The 14,756-nt window shown below is 40.8% G+C and overlaps 1 protein-coding gene across 4 annotated transcripts in view; it reads right to left on the bottom strand.

Annotated features, from left to right (window-relative positions):
- Positions 1-14,756, bottom strand: part of HEMGN (hemogen) — a 70,748-nt gene that overhangs the window by 16,031 nt on the left and 39,961 nt on the right. The window contains exon 1 of one of the 4 annotated variants that reach the window (XM_055117820.1): positions 5,877-5,950. The exons of 1 other annotated variant lie outside the window; for it this stretch is intronic. The gene's annotated coding sequence lies outside the window, so the exon portion shown is untranslated. Of the gene's footprint in view, positions 1-1,807; positions 1,918-5,835; positions 5,951-14,756 lie in introns of those variants that run through there. 2 more of the 4 variants (XM_034967849.2, XM_055117819.1) reach the window with 2 other exon arrangements.

The raw sequence follows: 14,756 nt of genomic DNA, 5'->3' as shown, positions 1-14,756 counted from the left end.
ACCACATTATATCCCAGAAATTAAGTTGAAATCATCAAAGGAACCATCCTATCTCCAAGCAGTAACCCCATTTGTGAAGACAAGGAGCCACAGACTACTATGGTTCAACTAAAGAAGAAACCCTGAGCACCTCCTGATACAGGAAGCCAGTCTGGGAGATGCAGGATTAATATATGTGTTCTGGATTCAGATTGAATTGAAGTGAGTTTGAATTCCAGTGTTGGCATTCCCTAATTCAGTGACCTGAGGCAGGTTAGATAGCCTTGGAGTCAATTTACCTATCTATAACATGGGGACAATATTGGTATCTACCTCAGAAAGTTACTGGGATGATTAAGTCCAGTAATCCACATGAGGCATTTTATGTGTGCCTAGCATATTGAACTTGGTCAGTAAATGTTAGCTACCAATAAAAATACAGTAACCAGATTTTGGTAAAGCAAGTCATAGTTTAAATGCACTAAAGAAAGAGAGAATCTGAAGAGGATTCTTTATAAAGAAAGACCTTTGTAATGTGAATAGATACCCACTACTTCCATGGAGTCTTAAGGCATTAGAACTGGAAAAGCCCAAAATCATCTAGTCCCTGCCTATTTTGTATACAAAGAAACTGAGAACCGAGGAGGAGAGTTACCTATACTTAGTATTTTATTACTTATTGCCAGCAGCATCTCTTACAGATTAGGAGATGGGTCATCATTTTGTGTGCTTGATCTTTCCTGGGTATAAAAATGTATGTATCATGTAAATATATTAGAGAAACAAGCTGTCAAACACACTAAAGGGTATCGAGAATGATATAACAAACACCCAAGTATCTGCCACTAAAATTTAACTTGGTTTTTAATTACTAAATCCTAATATTTAGTTTTACCTCTCTCAGTTCCCCAGTCCTTCTCTTAAGTAAATCTCTGTATCTAAAAGTTCAGGTAACTTCAGGGAGCCCCTACTCAAAGGAATCCTGCACGGAACAGCAGGCATTATTTGCTTGAAAATTTTGGATTTTCAGATATGGGGTTTAAATAACTCAAACTAACTTTAAAAATTACAAAATAGTGTTTTTTTAAATATTGGTCCCTTTATTTGATATGTTTTAATTCTTATTAGTTAGGTTGTTTCTTACATTAGGATAGTTTAATAAAATAACATTATAGAATCCCTCTGGGACACCTTCAGTGGATGCAGAGGTACTTCTTGAATAAAATTATCCTTACTAAGAGCTCGTAACACCCAGTTCAACAATTCAGCAAATTTTACTTAATGCCCCCTCTTGTGCTGTAGAGACGGGTGGTGCAGTTCCTGAGCCCTGTGCCCTGTAGGCTCATAGAGGAGAAAGTGTGTACATCTGTATTGCAAGGAAATAATAGATTCTTTATATCCTGCTACAACCTACCTAAGTCAATTCCACCCCTGCCCCATGTTCCCTGTATCTAGAAGCAGAGTGTGGAGGGACTGTAAGAGGGTGGGGTTTCAAGTTAACAGTAAATTGAAGGTAATATTGGGTGGAGGAGGCCAGTGGAGAGACAGTTTGGAGCAAACTAGATTGGAAGTCAGGCAAGGTGTCTCTGGCATGATAAACAGGCCAGAGCGGGAATTTGAGACAGAAGTAGCCTACAGTAAGTTTACAAGCCACAGTTCATGGTCCCTTCTCTCTGTAGAAAATTCTAGTTAGAAATTTAGTTAGAATTCTCTAACTAGAATTTCCAGAATGTGTGTTAGGCATTAAAGTCCACATATTTTTTGACAAATGCTGCCTTGTTCTAGAGTTATTTGCATATATACATAAACCTCTCTCTAGGCCACAAACCCTTAGAGAGCAGATACAGCTCCTGATTCACTTTTCTGTCTCCACAGTATGATCCGGTGGGAGGCTTGGCTCACTGTAGTCCCCATAATCGCCCTCACTCCCTGCTTCATGAACATGCAGCCTGGGACAGTAATTTATACACTCAGGGCTTGATGCTGCTGTGACTTAATAATAGCAATATCATCATCTGTGCCAGAGCTCTTTCTACTGTCATTCATTCTGTGCCCAGCGCAGTCCTATGTGTTAGAGATAGAGTAATTGAACAGCAAAGTCCCTGCCTTTATGAAACCTACATTTTAATGGGGAGAGATAAACAATAAGGAAATAAATAAAATATATAATGTGTCAGATGGTGATAAGTGCTTTGGAGAAAACTGAGCTGGGCATAATAGGATAAGAAAAAGGAGGTTGATGGTGGCTGCTATGTTAAATAGTGTGGTCAGAGAAGGCTTGACTGATAGGGTGACAGGTGAACAGAACTGATGGAGGTGAGAGGCCAGATATGCCATGCTGATATCTGGGAGGGCATTCCAGGTATAGGGGCACCAGCAAATGGCCCAAGGAGGGGAGTGTTAAGGAGGTGGGATCAGAGAAGAAGCCTATTATTGCCCCTTGTAGGATTTCTACTCTGAGTGAGATGGGTAGTCATGGCATGGTTTTGGACAGAGGAGTGATACGATCTGACTTACATGTTTAAAGAATTATTCTGGCTACTATGTGGGACAGGGGCAGAGGAAGCAAGAAGAACAATCAGAATGGTATTGCAATGATCCAGATGAGAGATAATTAAGGTTTGGATGATGGCAGTGGTGAAGCCATGGTCAGATTCTGGATTAACTTATAACTTGAATATGGGGTGAGACATAAAGAATCAAGATAAAGATTTGTTGTGAACAACTGGAAGGATGGAGTTAGCATTCACAGATCAGGAAGACTGGGAGAAGCAGGCTTGGAGGAGATGATCAAGAGTTTCATTCTGGATGTGCTAACAGGTTAGGGAGAAAACAGCAAAGGAGCAGCCAGTGAGGCAGAGGAAAACTGGAAAAATATAGTGTCTCGGAAGCCAAGAGGAAAGACTGTTTCAAGGAGGAGAGACTAATCCACTGTGTCAAACTTTGCTAAAGTAGAGGAAGGATTGAGAATTGTCCTAACAATTGATTTCCTAACAATTCAATTCATTTAAATTAATTATAGATTATGGAGGTGAAGTAACTTGGCCAAGGGCATGCAGATGAAACCAGCTATATAATTTTTGGGGGGCCCAGTGCAAAATGAAGACAGAGGGCTTCTCCTTCAAAAATTGCTAAGAATTTCAAGATGGCTATAGCAGAAAATTAAACCTAGCAAGTGTTTCACAAGTGTTTCATTGGATCCTTGAAGCAGACTTATAACATAGCTATTATTGTCCTCATTTTTCTGATGAAGAAACTGGTGCTCAGTGCATTGAGTGATATAACTAAGATCACAGAGTGAGACTGGTAGTTCGCACCAGAAGCTGGGCCTTCAGCCTCCAATTCCCTCTAATTCCTTCTTTTTTTTTTTTTTTTTTGTTTTGTTTTTGAGATGGGGTCTCACTCTGTTGCCCAGGCTGGAGTGCAGTGGCACAATCACAGTTCACTGCAGCCTCTACCTCCCTGGGCTCAGGTGATCCTCCCACCTCAGCCTCCCAAGTAGCTGGGACTACAGGCATACACCACCATGCCTGGCTAATTTTTTGTATTTTTTTTTGTAGAGATAGGGTTTTGACACATTGCCCAGGCTGGTCTTGAATTCCTGGGCTCAAGCAATACCCCTGCCTTTGCGTGCCAAAGTGCTAGGATTACAGGCATGAGCTACCAAGCCCAGCCTGGCCCTCTTCCTACTAGAACAAACTAGGTATTGAGGGAGAGAGTTGCTTTCCTGCTTCCTGACCATCTGGAGCAGGTGTAAGTATTGAGAATTTGGTCATACATTTCAGAGGCCTGACTGAACTGGGCAAATGAAGGAGGGTGGAAACACATTGCTGAAACTTCTGCCCCAGGGCCCTTTAAGATGGGGGTGAAAAGGGAGCACAGGAAAAAATAGCTCAGGCCATGTACTGGATACTGTTTAGTCAAAAACAAGACGGGGTAAAAGTGCCCCAAAGCTAACGCCATTTAAGGCTATATTGATAAAAATTATAGCGCCTCCAAAACCAGAGAGATGAGAGTCCTGGTACACTTTGGTTTGTCATGCCATAGTCAGAGAGCCATACTGTGAAGACCATATTATATGAAAGCATACACTGAAAAGAATGAGGGGTACAGGGCTCTATCATTTTCCTGGCTGGGTAACTTGGGGAAAATCACTTAATTCTTTCTGATCCTCAGTTTCTTCCCTTGTAAAATAGAGAACGGTAATACCTCATGGGGATTCTGTGAGGATAAAAGAGATCATGGGAGCTTTTTATAAAATGAAAAACACGGCAGATATAAGTCCCATCAACCCGGACAGTGTTGATAGTGATATTAGAGTGTTCTAATGATGCACCTGGGCAATTTCCTAAAATACATTTGGGTGGAAAAGTCATGGAAGGGAACACAATGGACACTTGTTTTTCTTAGCATTCCTTCCTTGCTGACATACTTTTTCAAAGCTTTTAAATACTTTTCAAAGACTGGATCAAGCTTTGCTTTCCTAAGTGGAGAAGGAGAAGGAGAGTTTCTTGTTCCCCTCTCTCTCAGTCTGTTGATGCATGATAAATGACTTCTGTCTGCTAAAACAGATGCTGCTGTACACATATAGATAACATGTTCTATAACTTAGAATGGCTGTAGCCTGCCTTTCAATCTAGTTTGTCCCAAAGTCCCTCCTCTGGAATCCTCCCACAAATACTCCTTCTATTAGAGTATAGACAAACATCTCTGAATAAACACTGATGAGTGGTCATTTATCTGGGGAAGAGCAATTCTGGTCCCACCTTGAGCCTCCCCCTTATCTCTGTCCTTTCATTTCTGAACTTCTTGAACTAGTAATATATTCTCAGTGTCTCCTTTTCCCCCTACACCATTTCATTGCTTTGCATCTGTAATCTAGCTTTTTCTTTCACTCATTCTCTCATAAATCATCAATGATTTCCTAATGGCCAAATCCAGTGGTCCATTCTCAGTTCTTCTTTTTTGACCTCTCTGCAGCTCATAATTCCTCTGAGTACTCCTATCCTCCATGAAATTTGCTCCACTTTTGGCCTCTCTGATGGTGTGGAGCCTCTCTGATGGTGTGGTGTTCTCACTTCTCTCTCCCTTCTCCTCCTCCTTGCTCACAGGCTTCTCTTTCACTCCCCTAGGTATGGGAGGTGTTTTCCAAGAGTCCCTGATCCTTTTGAGTTAATACTCTTACCCAAAGACAGTTGATCCAACTATATACTTTTAGCTACTACCTCTTTGCAGATATCTTCTAAATAAATATGTCTGAGTTCTAAGATCACATTTCCAAGTGTTTCTTGGTTATCACTTATTAGCTGGATGTCCCACTGCACCTCAAACTTAGCATAACTAAAAGCAAATATATCTTCCCCCCTAAAACTAGGCTCCCTGTGCTTTATTTCTGTTAGAATAGTAGTACCATGCCTGGCCATCTAGTTCTTAGCCTTCAGAACTCTCTTTGACTCTGCCTCTTCACTTTGTCTCTCACATTCAGCTAGATACAGTTCTGCCAGTTCTTTCTTCCCAGTGTCCCACATGCTCATTCCATCTTTTCCTGTTCTATACCACCATCCCAGAGAGGGGCCTCAACTTCTCATTGGAAGCATTGGAAAAGCTCCCTAAGTGGCTATCTGCTTTCATCTGCCCTCACCCTCCCAAGTCCATCCTGCACAAACATCCAGAATATTCCTGCTACAGCTGGCTCTGAACCAGTCACTTCCATGTTTAGAATCCTGTAAAGCCTCAGTATTGCCTGCAGAATAAAGACTAAATTTCCCAGTCTGGCATTTAAGTCTAACTTCCCAATGTTCTTTCCCATTACTTTCCTGGAACTACCCAATGTTTCCATTAAATAGTACCACTTGCCTTCCCTGTTTTGCCATGAATCTTTCTAACACCCACAGTACCTATCTTCATAACTTCTGGTTGTTCAGTCTTCTGTCATATGTCTGCCGATCCAGATAGTGAGTGCCTTCATCACAAAGCCTTTGATGATGATGATGATAACGATGACAATGATATGATGAGACTTTAGTCACTCTACAAACTCATAATGGGTAGCTGACACTTTATATGCAGTATCTCATTTCATTTTTCCAACTAATAGTATCCCCATTTCACTGATAACAAAACCATGGTTTAAAGAGGTTATATCCCTAGATCACATAAACTCATGAGTGGCAGAATTAGGGCTCAAAACTAAGGCTGTCTGACTGTAAAGTTTAGGGATTTAACCATTCTGTTCTATTCCCTTTAATTGCCTAGATGTGGTCTCTCCTTTCTGAGCTATAACCATGCTTGATTTTAGCCTCTTTTGTAGTGAATGTTACATAACTTTTTTGCACATCTTTATATATATATATATATATATATATATACATCTTACCATACATATATATACATATATATATAAATACTTTAAGTTCTAGGGTACATGTGCACAACGTGCAGGTTTGTTACATAGGTATACATGTGATACGTTGGTTTGCTTCACCCATTAACTCGTCATTTACATTGGGTATTTCTCCTAATGCTATCCCTCCCCCTGCCCCCCACCCCCAGACAGGCCCCAGTGTGTGATGTTCCCCTCCTTGTGTCCAAGTGTTCTCATTGTTCAATTCCCACCTATGAGTGAGAACATGCAGTGTCTGGTTTTCTGTCCTTGTGATAGTGTGCTCAGAATGATGGTTTCCAGCTTCATCCACTTCCCTGCAAAGGATGTGAACTCATCCTTTTTTATGGCTGCATAGTATTCCATGGTGTATATGTGCCACATTTTCTTAATCCAATCTATCATTGATGGACATTTCAGTTGGTTCAAAGTCTCTGCTATGGTGATTAGTACTGCAATAAACATATGTGTGCATGTTTCTTTATAGTTGCATGATTTATAATCCTTTGGGTATATACCCAGTAATGGGATCACTGGGTCAAATGGTATTTTTAGTTCTAGATCCTTGAGGAATCACCACACTGTCTTCCACAATCGAACTAATTTACATTCCCACCAACAGTGTAAAAGCATTCCTATTTCTCCACATCCTCTCTAGCATCTGTTGTTTCCTGACTTTTTAATGATCGCCATTCTAACTGGTGTGAGATGGTATCTCATTGTCGTTTTGATTTGCATTTCTCTGATGACCAGTGATGATGAGCATTTTTTCATGTGTCTGTTGGCTGCATAAATGTCTTCTTTTGAGAAGTGTCTGTTCATATCCTTTGCCCACTTTTTGATGGGGTTGTTTGTTTTTTTCTTGAAAATTTGTTTAAGTTCTTTGTAGATTCTGGATATTAGCCCTTTGTCAGATGGGTAGACTGCAAAAATTTTCTCCCATTCTGTAGGTTCCCTGTTCACTCTGATGGTAGTTGTGCTGTGCAGAAGCTCTTTAGTTTGATTAGATTGCATTTGTCTATTTTGGCTTTTGTTGCCATTGCTTTTGGTGTTTTAGTTATGAAGTCCTTGCCCATGCCTATCTCCTGAATGGTATTGCCTAGGTTTTCTTCTAGGTTTTCTATGGTTTCAGATCTAACATTTAAGTCTTTAATCCATCTTGAATTAATTTTTGTATAAGATGTAAGGAAGGGATCCAGTTTCAGCTTTCTACATATGGCTATCCAGTTTTTCCAATACCATTTATTAAATAGGGAATCCTTTCCCCATTTCTTGTTTTTGTCAGGTTTGTCAAAGATCAGATGGTTGTAGATGTGTGGTGTTATTTCTGAGGCCTCTGTTCTGTTCCATTGGTCTATATCTCTGTTTTGGTACCAGTACCATGCTGTTTTGGCTACTGTAGCCTTGTGGTATAGTTTGAAGTCAGGTAGCATGATATCTCCAGCTTTGTTCTTTTTGCTTAGGATTGTCTTGGCAATGCGGGCTCTTTTTTGGTTCCATATGAACTTTAAAGTAGTTTTTTTCCAATTCTGTGAAGAAAGTCATTGGTAGCTTGATGGGGATGGCATTGAATCTATAAATTACCTTGGGCAGTATGGCCATTTTCACAATATTGATTCTTCCTATCCATGAGCATGGAATGTTCTTTCATTTGTTTGCGTCCTCTTTTATTTTGCTGAGCAGTGGTTTGTAGTTCTCCTTGAAGAGGTCCTTCACATACCTTGTAAGTTGGATTCCTAAGTATTTTGTTCTCTTTGTAGCAATTGTGAATGGGAGTTCACTCATGATTTGGCTCTCCGTTTGTCTGTTATTGGTGTATAGGAATGCTTGTGATTTTTGCACATTGATTTTGTATCCTGAGACTTTGCTGAAGTTGCTTATCAGCTTAAGGAGATTTGGGGCTGAGATGATGGGGTTTTCTAAATATACAATTATGTCATCTGCAAACAGGGACAATTTGACTTCCTTTTTTCCTAATTGAATACCCTTTGTTTCTTTCTCTTGTCTGATTGCCCTAGCCAGAACTTCTGACACTATGTTGAATAGGAGTGGTGAGAGAGGGCATCCCTGTCTTGTGCCAGTTTTCAAAGGGAATGCTTCCAGTTTTTGCCCATTCAGTATGATATTGGCTGTGGGTTTGTCATAAATAGCTCTTATTATTTTGAAATAAGTCCCATCAATACCTATCTTATTGAGAGTTTTTAGCGTGAAGGCTGTTGAATTTTGTCAAAGGCCTTTTCTGCATCTATTGAGATAGTCATGTGGTTTTTGTCATTGGTTCTGTTTATGTGATGGATTACATTTATTGATTTGCATATGTTGAACCAGCCTTGCATCCCAGGGATGAAGCCGATTTGATCGTGGCGGATAAGCTTTTTGATGTGCTGCTGGATTTGGTTTGCCAGTATTTTATTGAGGATTTTTGCATCGATGTTCATCAAGGATATTGGTCTAAAATTCTCTTTTTTTGTTGTGTCTCTGCAAGGCTTTGGTATCAGGATGATGCTGACCTCATAAAATGAGTTAGGGTGGATTCCCTCTTTTTCTATTGATTGGAATAGTTTCAGAAGGAATGGTACCAGCTCCTCTTTGTACCTCTGGTATAACTGGGCTGTGAATCCATCTGGTTCTGGACTGTTTTTGGTTGGTAGGCTATTAATTATTGCCTCAATTTCAGAGCCTATTATGGGTCTATTCAGAGATTCCACTTCTTCCTGGTTTAGTCTTGGGAGGCTGTATGTGTCCAGGAATTCATCAATTTCTTCTAGATTTTCTAGTTTATTTGTGTAGAGATGTTTATAGTATTCTCTGATGGCAGTTTGTATTTCTGTGGGATCAGTGGTGATATCCCCTTTATCACTTTTTATTGCATCTATTTGATTCTTCTCTCTTTTCTTTTATTAGTCTTGCTAGCGGTGTGTCAATTTTGTTGATCTTTTTAAAAAAAAACAGCTCCTGGATTCATTGATTTTTTTGAAGGGTTTTGTGTATGTGTGTGTCTCTATCTCCTTCAGTTCTGCTCTAATCTTAGTTATTTCTTGTCTTCTGCTAGCTTTTGAATTTGTTTGCTCTTGCTTCTCTAGTTCTTTTAATTGTGATGTTAGGGTGTCCATTTTAGATCTTTCCTGCTTTCTCTTGCGGGCATTTAGTGCTATAAATTTCCCTCTACACACTGCTTTAAATGTGTCCCAGAGATTCTGGTATGTTGTATCTTTGTTCTCATTGGTTTCAAAGAACATCTTTATTTCTGCATTCATTTCATTATTTACCCAATAGTCGTTCAGGAGCAAGTTGTTCAGTTTCCATGTAGTTGTGCGGTTTTGAGTGAGTTTCTTAATCCTGAGTTCTAATTTGATTGCACTGTGGTCTGAGAGACAGTTTGCTGTGATTTCTGTTCTTTTACATTTGCTGAGGAGTGCTTTACTTCCAAATATGTGGTCAATTTTGGAATAAGTGTGATGTGGTGCTGAGAAGAATGTATATTCTGTTGATTTGGGGTGGAGAGTTCTGTAGATGTCTATTAGGTCTGCTTGGTGCAGAGCTGAGTTCAAGTCCTGGATATCCTTGTTATCCTTCTGTCTTGTTGATCTGTTTAATATTGACAGTGGGGTGTTAAAGTCTCCCATTATTATTGTGTGGGAGTCTAAGTCCCTTCGTAGGTCTCTAAGGACTTGCTTTACGAATCTGGGTGCTCCTGTATTGGATGCATATATATTTAGGATAGTTAGCTCTTCTTGTTGAATTGATCTCTTTACCATTATGTAATGGCCTTCTTTGTCTCTTTTGATCTTTGTTGGTTTAAAGTCTGTTTTATCAGAGACTAGGATTGCAACCCCTGCTTTTTTTTTTTTTTTGCATTTGCTTGGTAGATCTTCCTCCATCCCTTTAATTTGAGACTATGTGTGTCTTTGCACATGCGATGAGTATCCTGAATACAGCACACTGATGGGTCTTGACTCTTTATCCAATTTTCCAGTCTGTGTCTTTTAATTGGGGCATTTAGCCCATTTACATTTAAGGTTAATATTGTTATGTGTGAATTTGATCCTGTCATTATGACGTTAGCTGGTTATTTTGCCCGTTAATTGATGCAGTTTCTTCATAGCATTGATGATCTTTCCAATTTGGCATGTTTTTGCAGTGGCTGGTACTGGTTGTTCCTTTCCATGTTTAGTGCTTCCTTCAGGAGCTCTTGTAAGGTAGGACTGGTGGTGACAAAATCTCTCAGCATTTGCTTGTCTGTAAAAGATTTTATTTCTCCTTCACTTATGAAGCTTAGTTTGGCTGGATATGAAATTCTGGGTTGAAAATTCTTTTCTTTAAGAATGTTAAATATTGGCCCCCACTCTCTTCTGGCTTGTAGAGTTTCTGCTGAGAGATCCACTGTTAGTCTGATGGACTTTCCTTTGTGGATAACCCGACCTTTCTCTCTGGCTGCCCTTAACATTTTTTCCTTCATTTCAACCTTGGTGAATCTGACAATTATGTATCTTGGGGTTGCTCTTCTCGAGGAGTATCTTTGTGGTGTTCTCTGTATTTCCTGAATTTGAATGTTGGCCTGCCTTGCTAGGTTGGGGAAGTCCTCCTGGATAATATCCTGAAGAGTATTTTCCAACTTGGTTTCATTCTTCCCGTCACTTTCAGGTATGCTGATCAAACGTAGATTTGGTCTTTTCACATAGTCCCATATTTCTTGGAGGCTTTGTTCATTTATTTTTACTCTTTTTTCTCTAAACTTCTCAATTTATTTCATTAATTTGATCTTCAATCACTGATACCCTTTCTTCCACTTGATCAAATTGGCTATTGAAGCTTGTGCATGCATCACGTAGTTCTCATGCCATGGTTTTCAGTTCCATCAGGTAATTTAAGGTCTTCTCTACACTGTTTATTCTAGTTAGCCATTTGTCTAATCTTTTTTCAAGGTTTTTAGCTTCCTTGAGATGGGTTCAAACATCCTCCTTTAGCTCAGAGAAGTTTGTTATTACCGACCTTCTGAAGCCTACTTCTGTTAACTCATCAAAGTCATTCTCTGTCCAGCTTTGTTCTGTTGCTGGCAAGGAGCTGCGATCCTTTGGAGGAGAAGAGATGCTCTGGTTTTTAGAATTTTCAGCTTTTCTGCTCTGGTTTCTTCCCATCTTTGTGGTTTTATCTACCTTTGGTCTTTGATGTTGGTGACCTACAGATGGGGTTTTGGTGTGGATGTCCTTTATGTTGATGTTGATGCTATTCCTTTATGTTTGTTAGTTTTCCTTCTAACAGTCAGGTCCCTCAGCTGCAGGTCTGTTGGAGTTTGCTGGAGGTCCACTCCAGACCATTTGCCTGGGTATCACCAGCAGGGAGGCTGAAGAACAGCAAATATTGCAGAACAGCAAATATTGCTGCCTGATCCTTCCTCTGGAAGCTTTGTCCCAGAGGGGCACCCGCCTGTATGAGGTGTCAGTCGGCCCCTACTGGGAGGTGTTTCCCAGTTAGGCTACACAGGGGTCAAGAACCCACTTGAGGGGGCAGTCTGTCCATTCTCAGAGCTCAAACACTATGCTGGGAGAACCACTGCTCTCTTCAGAGCTGTCAGACAGGGACATTTAGTCTACAGAGGTTTCTGCTGCCTTTTGTTCAGCTATGCCCTGCCCCCAGAGGTGGAGTCTATAGAGGCAGCAAGCCTTGCAGCAGTGCTCTGGTGGGCTCCGCCCAGTTCAAGCTTCCTGGCTGCTTTATTTACCTACTCAAGCCTCAGCAATGGTGGATGCCCCTCCCCGTGCCGGGCTGCTGCCTTGCAGGTTGATCTCAGACTGCTGCACTAGCAGTGAGCAAGGCCCCATGGGTGTGGGACCTGCCGAGCCAGGCACAGGATATAATCTCCTGGTGTGCTGTTTGCTAAGACTGTTGGAAAAGTGCAGTATTTGAGCAGGAGTGTACTGTTTTTCAGGTACAGTCTGTCACGGCTTCAATTGGCTAGGAAAGGGAAATCCCCCAGTCCCTTGCACTTCCCAGGTGAGGCGACACCCATCCCTGCTTTGGCTTGCCCTCCGTGGGCTGCACCCACTGTCCAACCAGTCCCAGTGAGATGAACCAGGTACCTCAGTTGGAAATGCAGAAATCACCCATCTTCTGCATCAATCACACTGGGAGCTGCAGACCAGAGCTGTTCTTATTAGGCCATCTTGGAATGGACCTCTAATATTTTTTATTTTATTGTTTATGTGTACACATCTTTTCTATTATATTCACTCAGCAAACATTTATTAAGCATTTATTTCTTACTAACCCCTTTGCTAAGAATTGGAGACAGAGAGAGAAATCAAATGAGAGTCTTTTCCTTCAAGGAACTCACAGCCTAACTGAGGGTGGTAGACAACAAGTAAACCTGGATTATAATACAGTGTGATAATGTTCTTTCTTTATTTACTTATTTAAGAGACAAGGTCTTGCTCTGTCACACAGGCTGAACTGCAGTGGTGCAATCATAGCTCACTGCAGCCTCTAACTTCTGGGCTCAAACGATCCTCCCGCCCCAGCATCCTGAACAGCTAGGACTACAGGCACATGCCACCATGCCCAGCTAATTTTTAAAACATTTTTTTGTAGAGATAGCATCTCACTATGTTGCCCAGGCTGGTCTCAAACTCCTGGCCTCAAGCCATCCTCTTGCCTCAGTTTTCCAAAATGTTGGGATTACAGGTGTGAGCCACTGCACTTAGCCCAGTGTGATAATTTTAATATCAATATTTCTAAATGTTCTGAGCATAGAGATGGGGTGCTTAATGCTGCTACCTTGGGATTGGAAAGACAAGGCTATTACATTGTTCATCCTATGGGTATAATTGTCTTTATTCATACTGCCTTGGAAAGACCCTGCCATCAGTCAATCAGTTGGGAAATGAAGAGGCATTATATGTATATAATAGTGTTACATTCACTTTTATTTATTTCACAGAAATAATAATGGCCAATATTTAAAGTACTTGCTTATCACATCTCAAGCACTGCTCTAAGCACTTTACGTATAGTAACTCATTAGTCTTTACAACAGTCTTTAAGGTAGGTGCTATTGATACCTCTATTTTATAGAAGAAGCAATTGAAGCACAGGCTTTAAATCTGTGCTCTAAGACACTCTCCTATAAGTAGCAAAGGTAGGTGGCTTGAATCTAGAGGCCATATGCTTAACCACCTTCCTCTCCTATCTCTCAATTCTACTTCCTTAGTATTTAATAAAATAAGGTAGCAATATGTTTTCTTTTGTAATTCTTTCTCTCTCCTTTCTCCCCTTTCTCCCCCTCCTTCACACTCCCTCTGTTTCCATAATGATTTGTTGACTACCTATTCTGTGCAGGGTGTTGGGGACGCAAAGGCAAATATAGCAACAACAACAGCAAAAGACATACTTAGAAAATTAAGGGAACACTGAGGAGAGAGATGTCTAAACAGGATGGAGAGAGGAGGTCAAAGAAGCCCTCCTGGAAGAGATGATCTTGAGCTTAGTTTTGAAGGGTGAATAGGAATCAACTACTAGGATACAGCAAGGCTTAGGGGAAAAAACACAGGCTCTGGAATCAGATCCAAGTTCATTCAAATCAAGTTGTGTGTGACCTTGGGCAAGTTACTTAAAATCTTCCAGGCTCAACTCTCTGCGTATGTAGAATAGACATTATAATACCTACCTTTTGGCCAGGTGCAGTGGCTTACGCCTGTAATCCCAGCACTTTGGGAGGCCGAGGTGGGCCGATCACCTGAGGTCAAGAGTTCAAGACCAGCCTGACCAACATAGTGAAACCCTGTCTCTACCAAAAATACAAAAATTAGCTGAGCATGGTGGTGCATGCCTGTAGTACCAGCTACTTGGGAGGTTGAGGTGGGAGAATCAGTTGAACTCAGGAGGTGGAGATTGCAGTAAGCCAAGATCGTGCCACTGCACTCCAGCCTGGGTGACAGAGCGAGACCTTGTCTCAAAATAATAATAATAATACCTACCTTTTAAGGCTGTTGTGAGAATAAGAATGATGACTTAGGGAAAGCATCCTGCACAGTGCCTGCCACAAAGCAGACCGTATGTGCTGGCTGTTATCATGATTGTTTATAATCTCATTAATAAAAAGTGCAATAGAACCACCAAATAATAAAGCTAAGCAGAGCATTAAGAGTTATTATGTAGATAAGGAAATGGAGACCCAGAGAGAAGCCAGTGTCACACAGGCTGAGTGGCAGTTGGAACTGGAATCCAGATCTTCTGACAGTCTACTTTTTTCTTCGCCTATCTGACATTCCAAACTCCTTTGTTTACAAGTCAATCCACCTCATCCCCCAGGATAACAAAGAAGTTCTCAAACTTTCCAATTGTTTGTACTCTACCTTTGTGATTTTTACCATGTTCTTGTATTGACGTGCTTTTATGC

Source organism: Pan paniscus, chromosome 11 (assembly GCF_029289425.2).
Source record: "Pan paniscus chromosome 11, NHGRI_mPanPan1-v2.0_pri, whole genome shotgun sequence".
NCBI classification, from domain to species: domain Eukaryota; kingdom Metazoa; phylum Chordata; class Mammalia; order Primates; family Hominidae; genus Pan; species Pan paniscus.
Note: the sequence above shows the minus strand (reverse complement) of the source record. Positions and strands in the feature narration are given on the sequence as shown.